The 25,901-nt window shown below is 42.6% G+C and overlaps 2 protein-coding genes across 3 annotated transcripts in view; one reads left to right on the forward strand and one right to left on the reverse strand.

Moving 5' to 3' along the window:
- tncb (tenascin Cb) overlaps window positions 1-9,245 on the reverse strand; it is an 85,316-nt gene extending 76,071 nt beyond the window's left edge. Inside the window, exon 1 of one of the 2 annotated variants that reach the window (XM_088301597.1) lies at window positions 9,109-9,245. The gene's annotated coding sequence lies outside the window, so the exon portion shown is untranslated. Of the gene's footprint in view, window positions 1-5,545; window positions 5,574-9,108 lie in introns of those variants that run through there. The other variant, XM_088301598.1, reaches the window with a different exon arrangement.
- The window catches only part of LOC148344688 (methyltransferase-like protein 27), an 88,808-nt gene that overhangs the window by 31,266 nt on the left and 31,641 nt on the right, over window positions 1-25,901 (forward strand). The window lies entirely within an intron of this gene.

The raw sequence follows: 25,901 nt of genomic DNA on the forward strand, positions 1-25,901 counted from the left end.
TCAATAAAACTGGCTGTCCTCATGAATAACGAATTCAAAATGAGCTTTGACACCACCTTTTCTTTTGAATATTTTTTAACATCTCTTAATGAGAAAAATGAGTTTGTGACTGCCCTGCCAGTGACTTAAATCTGGGTTGGAACGGAGTCAGGGCCATTGGGATTTGGTAGATTATTTCACACATCTGGGCTTTGTGTTTTCCTTTAAATAATGTTTGTGCAACCGCATTTAAGCACTCCTTCACAACTTCCCCATCACTGAATGTTTTTTTATGTTTCCTCAAAATCCATGATACTTTTAGTGAACATTCGTTTGCATGCCGCTGGGCTGTAAACGAAAATGTAAAAATCTCGTATACTGCACTCGAAGTTCGATATTTTTGCGTGCGCTTACCTCAAACTTCAGCGGATAACTGTGTACAAAAGGGCGGTGCTTTGTTTCGTAGTGGCGCTTCACAATGTTGCGACGGTTTCGAGGCAGATGATGCACACTGGTTTTGAATCGGCTGCAGCCAGAACGAAACTAAATTTCTCCGTCCATTCATTTAAAACAACTCGCATCGACCTTGCTAACTTTTTAGCACGGTGAACTGTCAGCAGCACTTTCTTCCGGTCTGGTGCTCAATTGGCAGTGGATCGTAAACAAAAGATTTGATTGGCTCAAATCAGTGACGCCTTTTCCGTATTAACTAGAATTCCAGCGCCAACGTTTGCGAATGAGCCCTGAAAAAAATTCGTCGTAGAGCGGTCATGGGTCCGGTCCGAACCACCGGATCCGGACCGCGGTCCGCCATTTGGTGATGCCTGCACTATATGAATAAAGTTGTATTGATTTTATTTTATTATTACCCCAGCTAGTTTAGCATTGTATAAAGGACACATTTACATGCGATGACTTATGTTTATTTTATTTGTATTTTGTGTTCTCCATCATCTTTTCCCACTTTGTAAAGCTGATGTTAATATGACTGTTTTTTTCATTCCAATGATACTTTGTCCACCTGATCTTGACCTGACTGCATGAATTCTGTTCATTATTGGCAACCCTGAATAAAGTGACAGCAATCGCCTTTCCTTGTAAGCATATTTGTGTGATCACTGGAGTTTGCATGTTGCACGGCTTTTTTTCCTCCCAGATACTCTGGCTTCCTCCCACATCCCCTAAAATGCAAATTTGTAAAATTAAAGACCATAAATTGCATGAATGGTTGTTTGCCTACCTCTGCTCTTTAACCCTAACCCTGCTTGTCACAATAAAGCGTACTGAGCATTGGTAGGATGTCTCGGTGGGTAGGAAGGAATCGGGACCCTGCCACTCACAAATCAGCTTGGATAGGTGGGTTCGGTATAGGTATACATATAGTGTTGTGTACATTATGACTGACAGGTAACCTTTCTGGGGTGTTTGTTACATCTTGATGCCTTTTGTATTCACGAGTTGTTGTGCTCTAGAATTTATGAGCAATCACTCCAATAACTGCCTTGTCAGTGATCCCTTCTCAGAGTGTGGAGATGTATAACAAGAAAATGACCAGTCGCAGATCCTACTGTAAAAGCACCTGCAGTCCATAAAGACGAAAACGTTGGCTGAGGTCTGTCTCGAGGGCTGCTGTGAATTATATTTATAAGAAGCTGAGGACAGAATCTAGATAATGGGGCTTTTCCTCCCGCCGGTGGCGCCAATTCAAACATATTATATTACGACTTGCATGAAAACAATGTTTTCCACCAACAGAAGCTGGGTGTATTTTTAGATCAAATTCAGCTTACACCAATAGAATCATGATGAATTTAAATTTGGACTCTGGTGAGGCTGATTCATCAATAGTTTGGTCCAAATTTGTAATGGGAGTACCAATTTTAGTGGTTAAGCAAAGAACCACTGTGACCAATTTAAACCAAATAAACCAATAACTTCCGATACTTGTATTGGTTGTCCCTTTCACCAATATGGATTGATTGAAAACACTACCATTCTAGATTGTTTTCACCAAAGGATTGGTCGGACACAACTAGATTGCTCAAATTTAACACATTTTTGGAGTCAATTTAACCAATCCATTTTTAGACTACAGGGATGAGACATTATTGCATGAATTGCTGTCAATACCAACACCATAATTGGCTCAAATATGATTAGTCTGGGTAAAAAAAGTTGTGTAAAATCCGTATGGTCTTTATGTTTCACGTCACCTCACCTGTTAAACCAATTATCAACAGTTTTTTAGTTTAATGACATCAGTTTTGTGATTTACCTCTACTGCATTTTATATACAGTAAAACAAACAACACTGTGTGTTTGGAGAGTGGAAGAGAAGCCACAGTGAGTGAGTGTGCTGACAACAAACAGCAGGCAGGCTGGCAGATTGCTCTGACACACTGGGCCACTGGAATGGCACCGTTCCATATGACCTTCAACACATCATCATTTGGCCATTAACCAGGCTGAGGGGGAGAAGAGCAGCATTTGAACTGCGACTTAGTGAAGGTGCCGTAGAGCCAAGCTCGTTTCCAGGCTAGTGTATCTTATTCTACTTGGTTATGACTCTTTTGTGTAAAACAACAACAAAGAAGAATATTTTCCAAGTGAAAAATCAGTAAGTAAATGACAATCATTAAAAAATCAATCAATAAATAAATAAATGAGTGCATTCGGGAGTTGGATGAAAGTGGGTTTGGCAGTTTCATTTCTCAAATTTAGCTCCAGTTTGATTGGATTTGACAGATATATTACAATATCTTGAAGAAATAAAAATCCCATTTCAAACCGTTATGGCTGCACCAAAATGCATTTGGAACAAAAAAATCCTAAGAAAAAAAAAAGATCTGTCATAATGAGTATATACTACTTTTACTAATACTAATTGTATTGTTCAACTCCGCTCTGTTGTATATTTCTGTTGCATGCCGCAAAGAGAAGCACACAAATGCAAGAATAGATGTTGGAGGGATGCCGTACTCATTTTGTAACAGTGCACCAGCTCGTGTCAATTTCTTTTCGGCAACAGCTTGTATCATCAAAAAAGACAATAGGGTTCCAAAAGACCAATAATTTTTTGCAACGGAACCAAAAAAATGTGCATCTTTGACACCACATGTACTTGGTAAAAACATCATGACAACACATCAGGAATCATCAGGGACAGTAATAGAAAACAAAATCTATGAAACCACATTTTTTTCCAACTCTTGACTGACTGATAATAAATAAATAGATAAATAAATAAATACATAAATAAATAAATAAAACATGTTGCGATTGAAGATGTGTGCAATTCTCTGGCGTGCTCTGTAGCACATTTAAAAAAAAACATTAAAGGCATATAGATCTAATTTGAACAGTAAACGTATCTCTTCACAAGTGTGTCACTCAGCAGCCGGGAAGTGCTGTTCTAGTGTGACGGCTGTCTGAATAATGCAGCCATTTGTTCTCTGTGAATGAGAAGGAGTTGGCACGAGTTTGGTTCTACTGGCAGGCTATCCTGAGGCAGAATGCCACCTTCTCATAGGGGGAGCAAAAAGGGCGGAAAAAGTGAGGAGAAACAGAGTCTTCCTTCAGAGAAATACAAGAGAAAGGAAGCAAGGAGAATTTATTCATTGCAACAGTCTTCTGGTTCCAATATTAGTTGAAAGATAAAAAAACAAAAAAAAAAAACACTAAAATGGTTGGAAAAACGACCAAAGAGAAGAATGCCAACGTGTGTGGTTTTTTTAAAAATATTTTTTTCCATTTACTAATACTAAAATAAGTGCGAACAGCAAATGACTGATGTAAGTTAAAGTCTCATTTATGCCCAGTGCAGGAAATGAGATAGACGTTTTGCCAGCTCCCACTGCCAAAACGCCAGCGAGCAAGAACGCTTGGATGCTTCATGATTAGGGTGAGAATATGGGTCACACAAGGCTGGGCTTAGCCTGGAAGGACTTCTTGACTTTCTTGAGAGGAAATCCCTTTTTAGAGCAAATCATGGTAAATGTTGTTACTCCCAGGCCAGTGTTGACAAAGACTGGGAGACTACTGGTCTCCTAACTGGGTCACTAGATCAAGTCAAGCGAGAGTCAGGAAGCAAAAGATGGCTTAATGCAGCGCGCAACCACCACTAACACACACGCACACACACACACACACAAGAATAAAATCCAATTTGGAGTACAGCTGCTGCAACAGCAAAATGTGGAAAACAAAGTGCCATACATTTTACATTTATATTTGTCACATTAGCACATACAACAGGAGATGGAGGTGGTACAGAAAACTATGAGGGGAAACCGTTGCTCACCTAAGCCCCTTGGGCTAATTTGAAACATCTGCACTCAGTGATGCGCAAATCATCACACACACTGACCAACTTTGGGAAGCGGCACAGTCCTTGATGTCACTACACAATTAGTTATGTTGGAATAGTTTTTGAAAAGTTGAGCAATTAAATGAGCTCGATTCAGGAGTGTGATATGACAATTCCCATATAGCTCGCAATTATGCCCCCGAAGAGCAGCATAGTGGTGACACCACAGCAATTTGATTCGACTCTCATTATTTGAGACCATAGCCATGACAGCGGTGAAGCAGTTTTTTTTGTTTTTTTTCCCTCGGAAAAAAGTCCACTCCATTCGGAAAATGCGTTTGGTCCACACACGCATGATCTGTACATAATTTTATATACAGCACTATTTGCTTGTAATCAAACAGACACATAATCTTATGTGTGTCAAGCAATATTTCCACACATGATTTTTTTTTCATTTCGTGAGTCCACAGCAATGCTACCGCTTGAAGATGTAAATTTGGTCAAGGAAAATGTTCACTGGTTACAGTTACAAGGAGACAAACCTGTTTCAGTATACACGGGACTGGTCACAGAGATACAGATTAGATATTTATGAACATGCGCTTGATTTGTAAAGTGTTTTTATTAGTATACAATAATAATTATGACAGCCATAACAGAAAGCTAAGCTGTCAAACTGTGGAATTTCATGTTCATGTATTTAGAGTTGAGTCATCTTTTAAGTTGCAAAGTGGTTTCAGGATTTTCGTTATGGGTTATTAGTTCTCAGAGAGTCAAAAGGGTTTTCTTCAGTAAGCTTGAAGTGTGCCAACAAAAACGATTGTCAGAGTCATTTGTGGCTATGGAAGATTTTTGTTCTATCCAGGAAAATACTTCCACTTCCTCTAATGGTGTAACCAGAAATGTTTGCATCATGGGATAAGCAGAATTAAGACCCCAAAAAGGGTTTGGATTTGACTCCTGCAGTAAATCATGTATTATACAATACTGGACTGTACGTTAATTATAATAATCTATTGTAACCATTAAATGAATACTTTCAAGGTTGAAGTAGCAAAATTGCTCACAGATTAATACAGTAACTGTGTTGATGAATGTCATTACTCCATCAGCCTTCAGTTTACCGGGAGCCTGACCGAGATCAAAGCTGGGTTGATGGAAAGCAGAGCTTAGAACTTATATGATGTATCCTCTAAAGACGTAAGCATATGCGTGTCTGTCTGCTGAGCCAATATCGTCCCCCCCAAGGCCACCTACCCTTAAGTGGAGCAGAGCCTGGAGGCATGCAAAGGTAACGTGTGTATGGAAAGGCACACTCCAATCAACTGGCTGTGAGGGCCTGGCACTGCCGAATGGCCATGGTTTCCTCTCCCTGAAGCTATTTCCCAAGCTTTGTTGTGCGCGTTATCTTTGGTTGCAGATAATCCTGTATTTGCTGCATGGATCACAGCTGCTTTGCCAGAAGTCTACCACCAGCTCAGTATGCCTGTTAAACTCATTACATATTCAAAAGGAAACTAAATCTCCTGCATATCTCGTTGCTGGAGGGGTGCGTGCATGAGTGCTTGCCCATGTGTGTGCGTACATGTGAGAGAGAGCTTTGGTCTACTCGATATTCAAACTGGCTAGGCTACCACTTTTGAACCCACGTATCATCTTCCGCTCTATCCTGCTTTAGATCACCATGGAAAACCGATTGACCCCCAAATATTTTTGTGTTTGTTGTTGACTGGATAGCAGTAACGTAGTAACACAAATAGGAATATACAGATGTGTCCTTGGAAACACTGTAGACGTTGTATCTAGAAGAGAAATTCAAATGTGAGGTGTGTCGTAAAATATCCAGGACAGGTGTCACACAAGATCAGAGGTTTTTCCCTTCCAAGTAATCCACCTGAAGTCCAACAACACTTTCTCAGCCTTCTGTGCCATGCCTTGATGCACTCCAGGAAGAATTCTTCCAGACTCCTCTGCTCCTCCCTTATTACGGTCATCTTGATGTCATCCACTTCTTCGAATCCAGTCCCCATAATGAGCCCCTTGAGCTTGGGAAAGCGGAAAAAACTATCACGTGGAGCAACGTCGGGTGAGTAGGGAGATTGCACCAGCACAACAATGTTCTTCCCAGCCAGGAACTGTCAGATGCTTAGGGCATTGTGAACAGACGTGCAGTCATGGTGAAGTGGAGAGTCGTCCTGGCACAACTCTTGCCCTTATTCGTGCACTGGAAAATGCAAAGGTGGCAGGATCTCTTTAATGATGTGCCGCTTGATCATCTCGCTTACATGAAAAAGAAAAACAGTTTGTTGTTTGGGTTCGATTAACAGAAACCAGTCCAGTCCCGTATCCCACTGAGAGCATTTTCTTTCACATGCATTCCAAAGACAGGCATGGCATGTTTATTGGACACTGTAAATCGCCCCTAGGTGTGAGTGTGAGAGCAAATGGTTGCTCGTGTCTGTGTGCCCTGCGATTGGCTGGCAACCAGTTCAGGGTGTCCCCCGCCTACTGCCCGAAGATAGCTGGGATAGGCTCTAACACCCCTGCGACCCTTTTGAGGAAAAGCGGTTCAGATGATGCATGCCGGCCCACTTAAAATAATTTTCACAGTGTTCTACTGTCAAAAGGTGATTATGTGCAATATATTACTAAAATAAGTATTTGACGATATTCAGCGACTCAAGATCTGGTAAATCTGGGAAAAAAACACAATGAGACATCTCTCGATTATTGTAGCATATGACATGTATGGTTACTCACATGTTGTCGGTCTAATTATATCATATTCAATCCCCATTGAGTGAATAAAGATCCTGCTCAATTTATAATACAGTGGAGTGACACGCGCTAAGTGGTAGTGGAGCTAAGTGTTTCTGTTGCTAATCTAATGCGCTTGTTTGCATGAATGGTTCAGCCAGTGTCTGTTGATCTAACAGCAAGTCTTCACCTCCACAGTCCCCCTAATCCTGTCCCCAGACAGACTGATGCCAGATCAGCTGACTTCAGGCTGGAGGGACCCCTGTCTCAACAAAAACACTAATGCTACTCACTCGTTAACGGATCATCCCCCCCAGAAATTACAGCTCAGAAATGCATTTGTGAATGTGTGTCATGGTGCCTTTCTGCTATACCTTGGCATCATCAAGTGAAAGGAACTGTTAGCAATTAATTCAGCAGACTCATTTCAAAAGTAGTATAGCAGCGATATCAGAATACGGTATGAATTGCATTAAATGTGAATTTGCACGTGCAGGAGTCAACTTTTATTATAACACCTTGCCTTTGCACAAATTAGAGAAAAATTAACCTAAAACACAATTTAGCATATACTTCCTCAGAAAATCCATCATCTGACTTGAATACATATTATTGATTATTATCATGATTATCATCATACACAGAAACAAGGACTTGTAGGGGACTTTCCTCAGGGGAGATTTGGCGTGAAGGTTTCAAGGATCTTTGGTAAGGGTCACTGTATCCTTTTGAAACCTGTACCTTTAATACCTTTCGTACAGTATAAAATTCCCATCTTTGAAATAAATTCCAAACTAAGAATAACCTCTATCACCTGAATTGGCTCAAAGCTCCCAGTGTTTGAGCAGAAGCAAATTCCACTGATGTTCAAGCATCTTCACCATACAAACACACAAAGCTCTCGAACATAAGATCAATTTCACCTCCTGACCTTTGGTATTTACAGGTGCTTAATGGAAACGGGGCGATGCCGAGACACTGTGTTGGCTCAAGAGAAAAGGTTGCGTGATCAGAATGAAATTATGTCTGGCGCCACATTGCTTGAGAGCAAGCCACTGCCACGACACTTCATCAAGACACAATGCCTTTTTCCAATTGCTATTTCAATCATATGCTGATATTTCCAAGCACTTCAAGTCTCAATAGAAAAGGTTGCTCTTTCTAATTTTCACATGTATAATCTTGACATGGAACACTTTATAATCCATTATTTCTTCCACTGAGTTTTGAAATAGGTCAAATACAAAATGTTTTTTCACACAATGTGTGGGATTCAATGCCACTCCTCTGCATGCTCAGAATCTCGATCAGGTACTCCTCGAAGCTGCCCCCCGTGTCCTCCTAATTCAATATCAGCTCAACTCCCTCAACACATCATCCTCCTACCGCCCCCACATTGCACATCATTCATTGTCCTATTACAATCGAGCCAGATCTATAAAGGAGGTCTTGGGGATCGATTCCTGCTCGGCAAACTCACAAAGCAAGACATTCTGATGTGAAAAATAGTTTGTATCTGTTACAGCTGCTCAGCGCAAGTCAGCCACAAGTAAGGGAGTCCAGAGAGGCTTTGATTACACTACAAAGTCTTTTAGAAATGCACTTGGGTCAATAGAAGGCAAACCTGGATCGATGGCGCGCCTGAATCAACAGCCTTGAGGGTTTGTCAACTTGATTAGATTCAGAGAAAAGTGGGTTGATGAGTAAACATGACAGCATCAATATTACATGAGACTGAGCATCCAACGATTTCTTTCTTTAATGTCTGGAAGAGATCTGGGTCGAATCCTCTGCATGAAAACTTTTTTTTCATGGATTAAAGTACACTGAGAATCAAGATATGAAAGATAGAATGTGTCACAAATGGAAAGGAAACACAAAGCAAAAGTATTGTGCAGTTCGGTTTGAAAGAACCACCCTCCATCTCTGCGAAATGATGTTATCAAATTATAAAACGACAAAAGAGCCGCTTCCTATTAAAGTCACAAATGAGCAGTTCCCAACAAAACACTGCAAATGATTGACCCGTCTGGATCCCGAAAGTGAAGCAAGAAGATGTCTACCTTGTTTATAGGGAGTCAGGGCACTCCAGTGGCATAGTCAGCGCTGTAGCCGCAGGGTTCTTGCGTTTCCCCAGAGACCCGAAGCAGATGTCAGCACAGACACCTGCTCTGGCTCAGCCTCCTTCAATGCTGCCTGCTTGGCCCGGGTGTCGGGGGTCGCTGCCCTGCCCCAAATTATACCCATCTCTCAGCCCCCTCACATGCTATTGTCTTAAGCACCGCAGCGGATTTATGCACTCGTTAATACTTTTCCACACATTTCTCAGCTGTTGCACGATCACATCATTACATGGCAATGGAAATTAAAGCTGCTGACTTTATTGCAAAAACATTCCTTAAGCGTTTTGGTGATAAAAAAAATACAAATAATTACTATGATCGCTTTGATAGAAGAAACTAAATTAGTGATAAGCAGGAAAAAAAAATCTAAGGAGCTTACAGTCTCTTACCAAGGGACTGGAAGGGGGTGTGCGCGAGTGGCGGCTGGCCATCTGTCTGGGATGTTTAACAGTGGGCTCACATCAACGCCTATGAATGATTGACAGTTGGGCAATCCAATCTCTGCTGTTGTAAGAGACACAGTGTAAGGATCACCAGCGACGAAGGACATCGAATCAGGAGGCCTTAACAAGAGCAAATAATGCCAAATATTGTGTAACTTGCTTGTGGTCTTATGCAGGTTCCTCCTCTAATCAGGCCCTGCGAAGCTAAGGCATGAGGAACGCTGACCTACATTCGTCTTCATCTCAATGACAGATGTCCCCCAGTGTCTTTGCTGCAGAGTAGTAGTATGTGCTGAGTCTTTAATGATTACCGTGGCACGCCATGCGGCTCAAGTATTCACAGCTTCCACAGCAGGAAAGAAACTCAAATATGTGGTGATGTGTTCCGTTAAGCTCAACACGGATACCTCGCACGGAAGCAAGTGCGCCACACTTTTGAACATGGTGGTCCTCTTAGCATTCCAGTTACAGTATTGCACAATGTACAAATGGGAATCATTTTTGTTTTAAAAGGTAGATGACATCAGGTAGCAGAAGGCTGTTAATATTCCTTATCAGCTTTCCACCCATCAGAATAAAGCGCGCATATTTTTTAATTCTGAAATAAGACATGAATAGGAAGCGACTTTTGACAGGTGGATCAAGCACTAAATCTGTGGAAAAAAATGCTTTACTTTGCATTCCTTTCAAACTATGTCAGACTAACGATAACGTCTTAATGTGAAATGGAGCACTTAGTGACTTAAACTTCTGTTGGCATTTTCAACCAATGTGCAATGAAAGGGAAATCATGAAATTATGTGTGCACAAATTTTATGTCGTTTTTCAACCATGTCTGGGTCCACCTGCGCTTGTCATCCCAGTGCGCTTCTCCAGGTGTTACTCGTTGTGTCGTCAATTTGTCTCTCTGTAGTTTCCTTCTTTCTTTCGCTCCTTGTCGGTTCACTGTCCGTTGTCCATGTTACGTCAAGTTGCTGTTCGTTTGTCTGCGGTCCAAGTCCTTTTTCCTAATGTGTTTTGTGTTACTTGAAGCAGTGCTGTTTTGGACTTCTGTTAATTTAGTATTATTCATCATCCCACTTTCTTGTTTGCTTTTTTTATTTTGTTGTTTTTGAAAAAAAAAAAAAGTTTTGAATCTGTCCCTGCATTTCTGTCCACCTGCATGCCTCACCATGACAGTAATAGCAGCAATATTGTTGCATGAGAATCAGATGTGCTGCTTATTCTCCTATTCCAAGACATTTATATTTTCCAGTGACAAAAATTGGACCCAATAGCATGTACAAATATTTAAATGATTGAAGTACCTAAAAAAAGATTTGTGATAGCCACAGAACAGTATTTAACTGCTTAAAATACAGTACCGCAGTGACAATGACCAGGAATATTGGTAATATATTGTAGCGCTGCTCGATTATGAAAATAATATTAATCATGATTATTTTAGCAAGATTGAAAAATTATTATTATAAATAATTATTATTTGGCGCGTGGTACAGAAAAAAAATGGATAATTGGAAACAACAATAAGACAGATCAAATTTATTTTATCTTATAATTTTAAAAAAGATGCAAAAGTATAAATCCGTGTATGGTTTCCTTGGCATTTACTTGCTATACACTTAAATTGCCATAGAACTGTTGTAATATTTAAATAAACAATTTCAATAGAACGTCCAGATTTCAAACTCAAGACATTGTCAAACGAGTACGATTTTAACAATGATTTTTATATACTAATATATACTGTATATAATAATCTCTTTTTACAATGGCAATTTTGTAATTGTTGAGTGTCATAATTGAATTGTAATTTAATTCCGATTAATTGCACAGCCCGGCGTGTTGCTGTCACACATTGAAATGTAATCGCTGATACGGGGTGCAGATGGCTGCTGGCAGCTGTGATGGCCACAACCGTCTTGGAAATACACCGGCCGTTAGAGAAAATTCATATTTTCCCGATGGCCACCAAGCCCCCGGTGATGTCGCAAGTATGTTACTAGCCTGCAATGATGATCCTCCATTGGAATTTTTGTTTGGCTGCACCCTTTCAACGTGCAATTTAAAAGAGAATTGCCATTTTAGGTTTAAAATGCTTCTTTTAAAATGAAATTAAGACAAGTGTCAAAAGAGACGCCATTTCACTGTAAGTCAATATGTGTGCTGCTTTGGTGTAGTGCTTTTGTTGTCTTTGACTAACCTTAGTGACTCAGTCAGAGGATCATGGTAAACCCTGTAGTCTTTTCATTTTTAACATGACAAATGATGAAAGTACGTCATTCATCTTCACAATGCAACAGAGATCTGGCTGTAATATGGAGGTGTCTGAGGGACGGCGATACCATTGATCATGTTACATGCTCGTGTGGCTGTTCTTCAACATAATGGCGAGCTCAGATTTCACTACAATGAATCAGTTAATGATGAGTCACCTGTCATTTAAGACTTCAGTGCTTTTATTGTGGGTGTCTAATTGGCTTTTATGTTTGCTGTGTTTAATTTCAACTCATACGTATCAGAACTTCATACTCATCAGGGTTGAAATATTTTTAGATTGTTCATTATACTGTAGGTTTATTTCTTTCCTTTTTTTGTTGTTCTTTCTAGCCGCAAGATGAACACACCTATGAAATATTCATCTTAATACAATCTCCAGTAATTGTCTTTCTTGCATTAAATATTTTCTTTATTTTTTTGTGTAAAGAAAGTGAACATTGTAAGATTTCTTTGTCGTACAATCATTGTACAGGAACACATTTTTTTCAAAAGATTTTTATTATTATTTTCAATCTGTACTTTTTATTACTTTGTCTGACTATACCAGGGGTGGGCAAACTTTTGGACTTGAGGGCCACAGTGGAATCTAAAATTTGAAAGTGGGACTGGGGCAGGAACAATTTGGATTGAGTATTTGGGCCACTAAAGCGTTGTGTGTCGTGTGTAAACCTCATAACACACACAGTAAGCACACACAAAGAAATGAAGAACCCCATTTATTAACAGTGTGCACTGAAGACTGTGGCGTTCAAATGCAAAATAGCTCTCATCCAGGTAGTACATTTGTGTCGGTCATTATGCAAGATTTGGCATTTACACACCTGTTCATACAAGTCCTCTCCTTATGTTTTCCCATCCAACACCTCAATGCTCAGTCTCTGTACTTTTTTTTTTCGATTTGTGGTAATAAATGTTCATTCATTTAACAGTAAAATTGAAAAAATAAGACTTAAACTATTATTATTGCACTATATAAAATATGACTAATGACAACACATCAATAAGTTAAACGAAATGAGCCATAGGATGGAGGGTGTAAATATTACAATTACTAAAGAATAATTAATGTAAACAAATTAATTTTCCAAAGTTCAGTGTGAAGCAAACATTTTGCAATGAACAACACAAGGGACAAAGATAAATAATTGTATTAATGGTATCATTGTTCCTAATTGTGAAGTTGTTCTTCAAGACTGCAAGGCCTACCACACACCGTGCAATAAGTTCGAAGGCAACTTGAAAGAAGTAAAAAAAACATTTAAAAAAAATAATTCCCATCTATCGATTATCCTAATCGCTGGAGTAATAACGAGAACATTTTTGGAAGTAATGAGAACAAAGTGAATAATTGGGATCAAATTCACGATTTGAAAGAACCCGACACATAATAATCGCTCCATTTTCACCACAAGCTTTCGCTATTTCACCCATATGAAATTATGAATGCGGTCATCGCTAAGTATCGTTCGAAAACTGAGCTCATGTATACATATTGTAACAATGCCAAAGTCGCTTCCAGCCACAGAAATTTATTTTGCGCATGTGTGACGGCCTGCACGAGGCAATGACGTCACCGTGGAACAAGACTTGGCATTCTTTGTGCAGAAAGACAGTGGGTGTGGCTTGCCAGACACACTGCACTCCCACACAGGGCCACCAACAGTCAGTGCGTCATCTACTGGGGAATCCCGGCATTGCAGGGAAATGATGGGATATTTGATTTTTTTTTTTTTTTTTAAATTCGGCGGGACGGATTAAAAAGCCATTTGCCTATGTCTGGACTATACATATTTCAACTCATTGGTCAGCATAAAGAAAAATGTTTTATAAATGATTTGCCACAGTAGGAACATTTTTTCACAGAAGTTTTATATGCATTATTTCTTTCAACCCAGTAAGAAATAACGTTTTTTGTCTGTCCATTTACACAAATCACGTAAAAATCTGTTGTTGTCATTAAAAACGTCCAGAATATTGAGTCCGGAGTTCAGGCCCCTCATAGTTGACTACAGACAGGACTGTATTTGCAAATGCCACTTTATATTTAGTTGTCTTTTTATTCTTTCAACCATGGTCAAATACTTCCATTTTGGGAAGAAATAAATGTAAGCCTTGTGCTCCGAACCAAACATAAAAAGGAGCACCCAAGCTGTTTAACAGCAATAGGCCCAGATGCTGGGGTCTTCTATGTTAAGGGGTCATGTCAATGCCCTTGGCAACAGTAACCTGTCCTCGTTTAGTAGGACATCTAATGCTACAAAGGGATACAGAAATTTTGGAGCAGCATATGCTGCCTCCATGCATATTTCAGCAAGAAAATGCTAAAACCACATTCTGGAAACATGAAAAAGGGCAGAGATGGGGAATGAAAGACCTGCTTTCCTGACGTCCTGATTGATGTCCATTAAAGAATGTGATAATAAACTTGATATTATTGCACACTGTACAATTTGTCTCTCAGGATGAATGAGATTTAATTCCACCTGCAACACTATTTTATTTGCTGTCTTTTAATTGGTGTGAAAAGCAACAACAATTTCTAAAAGAGAGATCGCACGGCAATATCACTGGCATACTTGCATATTAAAACAGCAAATAATTGGTATCTGCAGCCCCAAATCCTCAAAGTACCTGCTAGAATATATGACACACCGTGTAATGCATCTTCTCGGCTGTCGATGCATGAAACGGCAACGGTATTACGGAAGGGCTTTGCTGCTGGCTTTACGAGCCTCTTGAGTATTCATGGGGGATATTTGCTGCTGACAGGAAAATCTTGGTCAAAACATTGTCAGTCATCATAGTGAAATAACTATAGAGTCCCATTGTTATTTCAGTTCAACTTAAGGGTTTTTGGTGCAGGATAATGCTTGCATAAAGTTTCACATTTTGAGACCATTTTTAGTGTGATTTACTCAATGGAAAGTTTTGACAAATTGAAACAAGGTGTTCACATGTAAGCATTAGATACAGACATACTATTACCCAGAGCTAGGCATTTGACAATTTTTTGCCGATCGGTCCCCCGCCCTCCGGTCGCTATCCCGGTATGGCTCCGGCCTCAACCCTCCGGCCTCAACCCTCCGGCCTTATTCATAAAAATTGTTAATTTCCAATTATTGCTAGTGATGCAGGTAACCTTTTCTCCTGGAGCTCTTCCATCACAGCACCATGATGGATGCCATCAAATCCTTTCCATGAATCCACAGAACTGCTGTCCGATAATAGTCTGATGCACCTATCCACATAATGGTCCCTGGAGCAGTGGCTATACTCTCAATTTTCTTTTTTTCTTTTTTTTAATTTTATTATTATTATTTCAAGTAGTCCAGAAAAACATCCCGAAACGTGGGTTTGCTATGATCCACTGAATGAGTCACAAAAAAATTTACCATGAGTTGATTAGGCATGGCAATAAAACGGCAATCAGATAACATTGTTCCAAGATAAATCAACATTTAAAATGAGGCATAATCTGACAAAATCACCTTCTGTTATAGAGTGAGGCTTCTCCTTTGAAGAAACTGAGGATTCAATATATTATATAGGTCATGTTTGCTTCTCCGGTTCGTGACTGTTTGAGTGACTGCTGAGTATCGCTTCAGTCGACGCTTATTCCATTAAGTGTTTCAAAGTTTCCATCAGTCCGCCAGCGAAGCGGGAGTCCATCACTGACGGACTGACAGACCTTCCGTCTGTTTTGACGGACTGCCCAGCAATGCTGCTATCGCATTCAAACAAATTTTAAAATACTTCAAAATACCTGTTTTGAGGAGGTGTATGATAAAGGATTGTTCGCAACTGCAATGGTCATAAACTGTGTGTTGTTGCTTTTATGGCAGTGAGTCTGTTGGGGGGCTGGACATGAGCATAAATCATAAACAGTAGAGTTCCTCTGCCCAAACAAACGTTTACGCAGAAGCCAGCTAGAGTTTTGCTGTATGAATGTATTCTTCCCTAGAGATTTGTCCTAATGAGACACTTTTTTTTACCTTTATGCGCACCATGAGGTTTATTTGTTTTTGAGCTGAACAAGCAACCTTAATAAGCCCCATACTTTCCTTGTTTGGGGAGAATACAAAATCAGTATGTATTTAAATAAACAAAAAGAAAGGTTGTGGAAACCTTGCAATGCTGGCAATAAAATGTTTCATTTTTTATATCGATGAGCATGAGCTTGTGATACATAATAAACACATAATAAAAAAATAATAAATGTCATATTTTTTTTCGATTGCCTTCCATGAAAAAAATGTATATATGGGGAAGAAAGCAATGCAGTTTTATGTTTTGTTGACAAAAACTAAATAACACCAAATTAGGTTTGACAGATGCGCAGGGGCGCGTCATTTCGAAAGCTTATTAAAATGAATGAGGAGCAAAAGATGAAGTTGGATGTTTTTGTGGTTGCCCTATGAGAGTTTTAAATCGATGGACTTGCTCAGGGAAAAAAAGCTGCTCAAATTTCAACTCGCCATTTTCATATTTGACTGCTTACTTTTGATATAATAGACTTTTAAGGTCCGGCAGCATTAAGTAAAATCTCAGAAGAATGAAACAATAAAAGAAGAAACCTTGACTTTGAAATATTTTGTCTGTTCCTTTAAAATACAAGAGATGGCCAATAACCATCAATTAATTATTCTTATCACTTATTAATGTCTATATATTATAACGTATTGGCCCTCAGTCAGGTTTACAACAGCCACCCATCCTAATTGACTAATTAATGCATGGAATTCGGTATATTTTTGTCATTGTCTGTGTGGAAACATTTAGCACTCAAAATAGAAAAGGGATGTTTGTCGCGTGTGGGGGTTGATCCATTCATTAACATTGCAAACGGATGTGAATACAGTCTAATTATAGTCCAATTCTTTTAAAAGCAAAAATAGGTTACTGGGACACAGGAAACTGTCTTGTCTCTGAGTGAAGTCTCTTGGTGTATGTCTGCTTAACATGAAAGTGATGGAATCTAGGGCTTTAGAAGGAAAGAGCATCAATTTTTTGTCACTTTTTTTTTTTTTAAAGGGACTCCTGTAGTGCACTTACCAAAATAGATATTTGCGTGCACAAACATGACAAGAAGTATAAAATGATGTTGATTCTACGACTGCTAGTACTGCATTATGCAAATAGTGTTGGGGAGTAGAGAGTACTGTGATATATAAAAAGAAAAAAAACCTTTGGAAAAAGGAAATCGGTGATGGATTACTTTCCTCCATTTATGCTTTCAACCCGTAAAATGATGCTTGATGGATTTCCATCTGTAGTCCAATATTTCCCTATGCGCTGTCTTGAACAGCTCTTCTGTAATTTAGCTTAGTGACACCCATGTACAGGATGATGACTGCACCATCTGAGTCACACACAGCAGGTTTCCAACCACAGCCATGGCTTGCATTTCACAGTAAGTCCTAAATTTCCATCAAAGGCCATCCACACTGATATGGCGTCCTTACAATTAAAGGTTAGAAATTGTGAACATATTAATTCATGGCATAGTCGGTTCATAGTTTCAAAATGTCACCCGAAATTTGCTGTGGGGCACCTGGCTTGAAAAAAATGGCAGATGGTCTCCCACATATTTAAGAGGTACTATTTAAATTAGATGCATTTAACTCAATATCAGAATCAATCAGGTGGTTATCTGAGTTTGGACTGTCAAGATGAGTTGTGACAAGGCTTGAAAAAAGTTAAGTCAATCAAACAACCCGAATATCATCTGCAAACAAATTACTTCCTGAGCCACTTCCCATGAATTTAGTGCAAGGCAACAGAATATTATGTTAAAATTAAGAGTGTATTATCGAAGTGTTTGTGGAGGTAAAGGAACAATCTGGCAATGAAACCACTTTACCAATGTCTGAAAACAGGGGAAACAGGAATGCTAACAGATAGCTAGTCTGTTTCACTGATGTAACCAAATACTCCTGACTTTTCCAAGAAAAAGCCAGAGCCCGATGTGCTGGAGGTTTTGTCAATGTGTGACTATGAAGGTAAAAGAAGGAGGTTTTCTAGAATGGTTCTTTAATTGGTTCTGCTACGCCAGAGGTATTCTATTAAAAGTCACAGAGGTCCACGACTAAAATTTCTTCCAATTAAAAGGTCCGAACCAAAGTCCAACTTCCCTTAATGTCTCGCCTATGTTCACATTTTTAGTTTCAATATTTCGTCATTTTCAACAGAGCGCACTTATATACTAAATGTTCACATTAAACACCTTTGCCAGTCAAACAAATTAGTGAACATTCGTTTGCATGCCGCTGGGCTGTAAACAAAAATGTAAAAATCTCTTATACTGCACTCGAAGTTCGATGTTTTTGCGTGCGCTCACCACAAACTTCAGCGGATAACATTGCACAAAAGGGCGGTGCTTTGTTTCGTAGTGGCGCTTCGCAATGTGGCGACGGTTTCGGAGCATATGATGCACACTGGTTTGGAATCGGCTGTAGCCAGAACGCAACTAAATTTCTCCGTCCATTCATTTAAAACACGCATCGACCTTGCTAACTTTTTAGCACGGCAAACTGTCAGCAGTACTTTCTTCCGGTCTGGTGCGCAATTGGCAGTGGATTGTAAACAAAAGATTTGATTGGCTCAAATCAGTGACGCCTTTTCCGTATTAACTAGAATTGCAGCGCCAACCTTTGCGAATGCGCCCTGAAAAAAATTCGTTGTCGATCGGTCATGGGTCTGGTCCGAACCATCGCGCGGTCCAGACCCGGACCGCGGTCCGCCATTTGGTGATGCCTGTGCTATCCCATCAGTAAGTGTATTCATCTAATCAATGAATGGATGAACCTGCTCAATCCAGATATGACAGAAGTGAACGGTCCGAGATCAGCGCTCATCTTAACTCTGTCACAAATCAAGCCAGCAATCTTGGTCTGATTATTGACTCAGACCTGAATTTTAACAACCACTTAAAAGCCAAGACTAAATCTGCCTTTTATTGCCTGAAAAGCAGAGCTTGATTTAAGGGCTTCCTATCTCAACCAGACACAGGCAAAACATGTTCATACTTTTATTTTCAGTAGGAAAGATTACTGGAATGGTGCCTTTACAGGTCTTAATAAAAATTCCGTCAGGCAACTGCAGCTGATCCAAAATGCTGCCACTAGAGTCCTTACAAACACAATGAAACTGGACCATATCACACCTGTTCTCAAATCACTACCCCGGCTTGGCTTCCATTGAGTCAAATAAGATATTTTTAAATCTTACTGCTGGTATAAATCGCTAAATGGTCTTGGACAAAAATACATGCAAGCTGGAGCCTATCCCAGCTGTCTTCGGGCAGCAGGCAGGGTACACCCTGAACTGGTTGCCAGGCAATCGCAGGGCACACAGACACGAACAACCATTCACGCTCACACTCATACCCAGGGGCAGTTAAGAGTGTTCAATCGGCCTGCCATGCATGTTTTTGGAATGTGGGAGGAAACCGAAGAACCCGGAGGAAAGCCACGCAGGAAGGCCGGAGCCGAGATTGAACCCACGACCTCTGCACTGTGAGGCCATCGTGCCGCCATTTTCTACACATATGTGTGTCTATATATATACAAATATATATATATATATATGATTATTATTGCAAATGTTACAAATAAAATTAACGCGTCATTTTTACTCATGTGTAGACTAGATGCAGAAATACAACAACTAGTTGTGTTCAGTCAGCTATTAAAGCACAACCTGAAATCTGTGGTCATCATAAAAGAAATCGATTTCAAGACGTAAAACAAATAATAGTGTTTTTGTCATATTAGATTTTTGATCTGCAGGCAGGCAATTTGAGAAGTTAACGTAATACTACTCCGGAACATCACTATTTGCCTCAGAGGAAATAAGTGATTATGACCACAGATTCAGAAAGAAAAACATTGGATTTGAAAGCAGTATACGTCTCTTGTGTGCTCAGTATAATATGGCAAAGCTGATATTAAGTCAACAATAAGAATCAAATCAGAAGAATGGAAACACAATGGCGGTACAGTGGGCGACTGGTTAGGATTTCCGTACCACAGTACATAGATCATGGGTTTGATTCCGGCTCCGACCATCCTGGAGTATGCATGTTCTCCCGTCCCTGCGTGGGTTTTCTCCGGGTACTCGGGTTTCCTCCCACATTCCAAAAACATGCATGGTAGGTGAATTGAACACTCTATATTGTCCCTAGGGGTGTTTGTAAGCGCGGATGGTTGTTTGTCTCTGTGTGCCCTGTGATTGGCTGGCAACAAGTTCAGCGGGTATCCCGCCTACTGCCTGAAGAAAGCTGGGATAGGCTCCAACACGCCCGCGACCCTCGTGAGCAGAATCGACTCAGATAATGGATGGATGGTTAGAAAAAAAACAATAAAAGGTGAGTTGGGTTAAGTCCTTTCTACTCACAGCTGCAACCGATCATCACCCGGATTAATCACTTGCGCGTCGGATTATTGCTGACCCAACTTGCTTTCGCCATTGTGCCATTGCTATAGTTTTGCCAACCTTGTTCCGTGTGTTTGTCGTGATTGCTTGTTTGCTTGTTTGTTCTACAGCTACGTTTCGGCTCGCTTTCTGTTTTCGATGTTTGGACTTAACCTTACCCTTTTGAGGAAGGACATTTTCGTTTTCGGTTTTCTTGCGTTGCAAGCTCCTTTTGTTAGTCGTTTTTGTTCCCCTGGGGGAAGATCTTTCCCCCAGCGTTTTTTCGTTCGCGTCTACCGACGTCAGTAAATATAGATCCTCTATTTTCCCCGGTAGCCACCCATTGTGCCTGTCGCCTGTTCAATGCCTACTGTCGGTCACAATAAACTTTGTTACCAACTCATTTTCCCTTGTCCGCTATTCAAGAATCCACCAATACCGGGGCTGGAAAGCGGTCATCACAAGCGTGTTCGGTTCATTGAAGACTAAATTTTCCGAAGGTGTTAAACGTTGTTTGTCCTTGACGGGTGACCAATCCAGGATGTACACTGGTTTTTGCTCAACATTAGCAAGAATACACAATAAAAAAAAAACGAATGAACTGTTTTTATCTGGCTCAGACTTTTTTATGATATGAAAACGCAGGATGTTTAGTGTGTTCTACACAAACTGTAAACTGTACAAATCAAGAAAATGGCCAAACAAATGCTACTCTACATAAAAGTGGATTTTTTATATTATTTTTTATTGTTTGGGCGAATGTACACAGAAAGATATTTCTCTGCAACTTTTCCCATGTTAAGGCCCATATCAGCATGACAGTCTCTCAGTCAGATGTTTTTCTCGTTTCAAAAAGGGAACACTTCCGCTATAATACCAGAGTGGAAAGCTGAAGGAAAGAGCACTGAAGCCCTAGGGAGCACGACATTCTCCGGTTACCAGGTTGACCGTAACTCAGTTTGGACATGAAGAGACTTATGTCAGAGTTGGAAGGGGAAAATGAGAAAGTAGAAAACCACCCATTGATTAAAAAAAAAAAAAATCAAATAATAAATTGAGAGCAAACTTAAAGCAAATACCATTCTCCTATTTAGCACCACATACCAAAAAGCACAATTTCAAACAGATAAAAAGTTGTAATGATGGAATTGTCTGATCTTGGCATGATGGTTGAGGTGGAGGACCGAAATGCTGGGAAGCGCAGCATGGAGAGGTTCAAAGGGTCATTTCATTTAAACTAAAAAGGCAAACAAGGTATCAGAGCTGGGCACTTGACCGTTTTTTGACGGTCAGTACCCCACCCTCAGGTCGCAATCTGGGAAACCTACGGGCCTTGATCCTCCGGCCTTATTCATAAAAATGACTCATCACACTATCATACATCTTCTGTTTACCATTCCAAAAAGAAGGTAGTGTGGCAGTTGAAATGAGCACACACGACTGACTGTGAACACGTCTTTATTCCAAGACTGCCAACAACAGAATAACGCACAATCACAAATTCGCGCCAACAAACATTAACATGAATACGGGATGCCTGCTGGGTGAGAGGCATGGTCCTAATGTCCGCCACACAGCCCCCCCCCGAACACCCAGAAGGTCGCTCAGAACGAAAACCTCACCGGGGGCTTCACCGGCCTGCCACAACGACTACGCAGGCCATCCTTTAGTGGTGCAGTTGAAACCCGGTGGGCAGGGGGGTCAGGCGAGACAGGAGCGGGAGCACGACACACAACGTCGTCGCGCGGAAGTCAGGGCGTGGACTTTGGAGGGCGACCGCGGCGAGGGACGTGGGCCGGCAACAGCACATCGCCTGCAACCAAATGAGCTGGTTTTAGCCTATCTACCGAGACGCACTCCCTTCGCCCACCCATATCAAGCACAAAACTCTTATCGCCGCGCTCCAGCACCCTAAACGGGCCGTCATACGGTGGCTGCAAGGGCGAGCGGTGGGCATCGTGGCGCACAAAAACAAAACGGGCTGACATAAGCGCGGACGGCACGAATACCTTGGGAACACAGTGGTGAACCGGTGCAGGGCTCAGGGGCCCCCCCGACAAAAAGGAAAAGGGCGGAGCGTCCAAACCGTCTGGCAGAAATTCACCAGGTACGCGAAGCGGCTGACCGAGCACCAACTCAGCAGGAGCGGCGTTAAGATCCTCCTTCGGCGCTGAACGTAAGCCGAGCAAAATCCATGGCAGACGGTCGACCCAGTTACCGTCCGATAACGCAGCTCGCAGCGCAGCTTTAAGTGACCGGTGAAAACGTTCGCACAAACCGTTAGCCTGCGGATGGTAGGCAGTAGTGCGGTGCACGCGCACACCCAACGATACTGCCAAGGCTGACCAGAGCTCAGATACAAACTGGGGGCCCCTGTCCGAGGTGATATCGGACGGCGTGCCGAAACGCGCGACCCAGGACGACAGAAACGCACGGGCTATATCCACCGAGGTCGTGGAGGACAGAGGAACCGCCTCTGGCCACCTAGTCGTCCGGTCCACCATAGTGAGTAGGTGAGTAAAACCTTGCGAAGGGGGAAGGGGACCTACCAAGTCCACATGCACATGGTCGAACTTCCTGGCCGGAATCGGAAAAGGTTCAAGGCTCGACCTGGTGTGTCGGTGGACTTTGGCACGCTGACATGCTACACAGGCCGCTGCCCACATCCTGACGTCCTTACGAAGCCCGGGCCAGACAAACTTTGCCCCAACCAGCTTGACCGATGCACGGACGCCAGGGTGTGACAGGGAGTGGATCGAATCAAAAATCCGGCGACGCCATTCCAACGGAACCACAGGACGAGGGCGGCCCGTGGACACATCGCAGAGGAGAGCAGTGCGACCGCCCCGCAACACCACCTCCTCAAGCTTAAGAGCCGTACTCACTGCCTTGAGGTTGCGGATGTCAGGATCAACGGACTGGTCGGCAGCCATTTCCGAAAAATCAACCCCGAGCCGGACTGGACACACGATCGCGCGCGATAAACAATCAGCCACAGGGTTACACTTACCGGCCACGTGCCGAACGTCCGTCGTAAACTCTGAAACGGCCGCCAAGTGCCGCTGCTGACGGGCCGACCATGGTTCAGTAACCTTTGACATCGCAAACGTAAGTGGCTTATGATCCACGTAAGCCGTGAAACGGCGTCCTTCAAGAAGGAAGCGAAAGTGGCGCGTCGCAAGGTACAAAGCCAACAACTCTCGGTCAAAAACACTATACTTGCGTTCGTTATCCCGCAGCTTACGACTGAAAAACGCAAGAGGCTGCCACACATTTGCCACGAGCTGCTCAACCACTGCCCCAACAGCTATATCAGAAGCATTTGTAGTTAAGGCAACTTGCGCAGTCGCAATCGGGTGGACCAGGAGAGTCGCACTCGCCAGGGCGTCCTTAGTTTGTTGAAAAGCCTGTTCCCGCCGTGCAGACCACTCGACAGTATCATTAGCTTTCTTATTTTTCAAGGCATTGTAAAGAGGATGCAGGAGGTGGGCCGCACGCGGGAGAAACCGGTTATAAAAATTAACCATGCCCAAAAACTCCTGCAGCGCCTTAATTGAGGCCGGGCGGGGGAAATCCACCACTGCCTTCACCTTGGCGGGCAAGGGGACCGCGCCCTGTGCTGAAATCCGGTGGCCTAAGAAATCAATCTCAGCCAGACCAAATTGACAATTCGCTGGGTTAACGATCAGACCATGCGAATCAAGACGCTTGAAAACCTCTGTTAAGTGCGACAGATGTTCCTCTGGTGAAGGACTGGCCACCAGAATATCGTCAAGATAAACAAACACAAAGTCGAGGTTGCGCAACACAGAGTCCATCAATCTTTGAAAAGTCTGTGCTGCCCCCTTCAGTCCAAAAGGCATGCGCAAGAATTCAAAAAGACCGAACGGGGTTATCACCGCGGTTTTGGGCACATCTTCCGCCTGCACAGGCACCTGGTGGTAACCACGGACCAAGTCCACTTTTGAAAAAATGGTGGTGCCCGCCAAACGGGTGGAAAAGTCTTGAATGTGTGGAATGGGGTAACGGTCATGCGTAGTCACATTGTTAAGGCGACGAAAATCACCACAAGGCCGCCAGGAACCATCCCTTTTAGGCACCATGTGTAAAGGCGAGGCCCACGGACTGTTAGAACGCCTCACAATCCCCAAACGCTCCATTGTAGCAAACTCCCCTTTTGCTATCGCCAATTTGGCCGCGTCAAGGCGACGCGCGCGAGCAAAAACAGGCGGGCCGACCGTGGGTATGAAATGCTCCACCCCGTGTTTAGTGCATGCGGTGGAAAAGGCTGGAGTCGTTAGGGAGGGAAAGTCTGTCAGCAGGCGCTGATAAATGTCACCCGATGCCAAATAATTTGCATGCGTTAATGGCCCGAGTCCCCCAGCCTCACACGGAAAAGTAGCAAAAGAAACAGCGTCAATCAAACGGCGGTTTGCGACATCAACGAGCAGTCCATGTGCACACAGAAAATCCGCGCCGATAATGGGAACCGTGATTGCGGCAACAAGAAAGTTCCACTGGAAATCACGTCCATGGAAGCACAGAGTCACCGACCTGGAACCAAAGCTGATGATGGGCGAGCCGTTAGCCGCACACAGGGGTGGTCCGCAAACGCCGCCCGCCTTGTCCACGGCGGAGGGTGTAAGCAGGCTGACTTGCGACCCGCAGTCCACCAGGAAACGTCGTCCAGAGGACGAGTCTGTAAGGAAAAGCAGCTCGCTCTCTTTGCCGGCGCCCACAGCCACTACTGAACGCCGGCGTTGGAGTTTCCCGGAGCTTCGTAGGTGCAGGGGGGAACACAACGCCGAGCCCTGGCGCCAAACCGCTGATGGAAGAAGCAGAGAACCTTCCCACGACGCTTTCGAACGACCACCGCGGCCACCGTTGACGGATCCACGTCTGGTGTCGTCCCAAGGGTGGAATCGGCCGCCACACTTTGCACGGCGAACCGTCTCGTAGCCAGCAGAACTCGATCCGCTTCCTCAGCCAAACCTCGATGATCGCCGGTCGCCAGACAAGCGGAGTTAGCCAACACTGCGCGCACCGGAGATGGTAGCTGTCGCAGGAAAATGTGCGGGAAAATAAAACCGCCCTCATCCGAACCCAAGAGCGACAGCATATTGTCCATGAGATCCACTGCCGTGCCATCGCCCAAACCGGGCAGGGAAAGGAGCCTATCTGCCCTCTCTGAGTCCGACAAACAGAACCTCCTCAGCAGAAGCTGTTTGAGCGCGTCATATTTCCCGCCATGTGGAGGTGCTCGCAATAGCTGCATAACACGACGTGTAGTCAGTTGGTTGAGGGACGCCACGACCATGTAGTACTTCGGGTCATCGGAGGTGATTCCACGAAGGTGGAAAAGCGCTTCCACATGCTGGAACCACGAAGCCGGATCGCTCTGCCAGAACTCCGGTAGCCTCACGGTAGCGGTGACGGCTGCAAGATGAGGGAGTTGGGGCGGCATGGCCGAGGAAGACACCTCTTCATCTACGACTTGAAACATACTCAGCGTCGGGGTCACCAATGTGGCAGTTGAAATGAGCACACACGACTGACTGTGAACACGTCTTTATTCCAAGACTGCCAACAACAGAATAA

This window comes from Idiotropiscis lumnitzeri, chromosome 1 (assembly GCF_059441095.1).
Source record: "Idiotropiscis lumnitzeri isolate Australia: NSW breed Sydney's pygmy pipehorse chromosome 1, RoL_Ilum_1.0, whole genome shotgun sequence".
NCBI lineage: Eukaryota > Metazoa > Chordata > Actinopteri > Syngnathiformes > Syngnathidae > Idiotropiscis > Idiotropiscis lumnitzeri.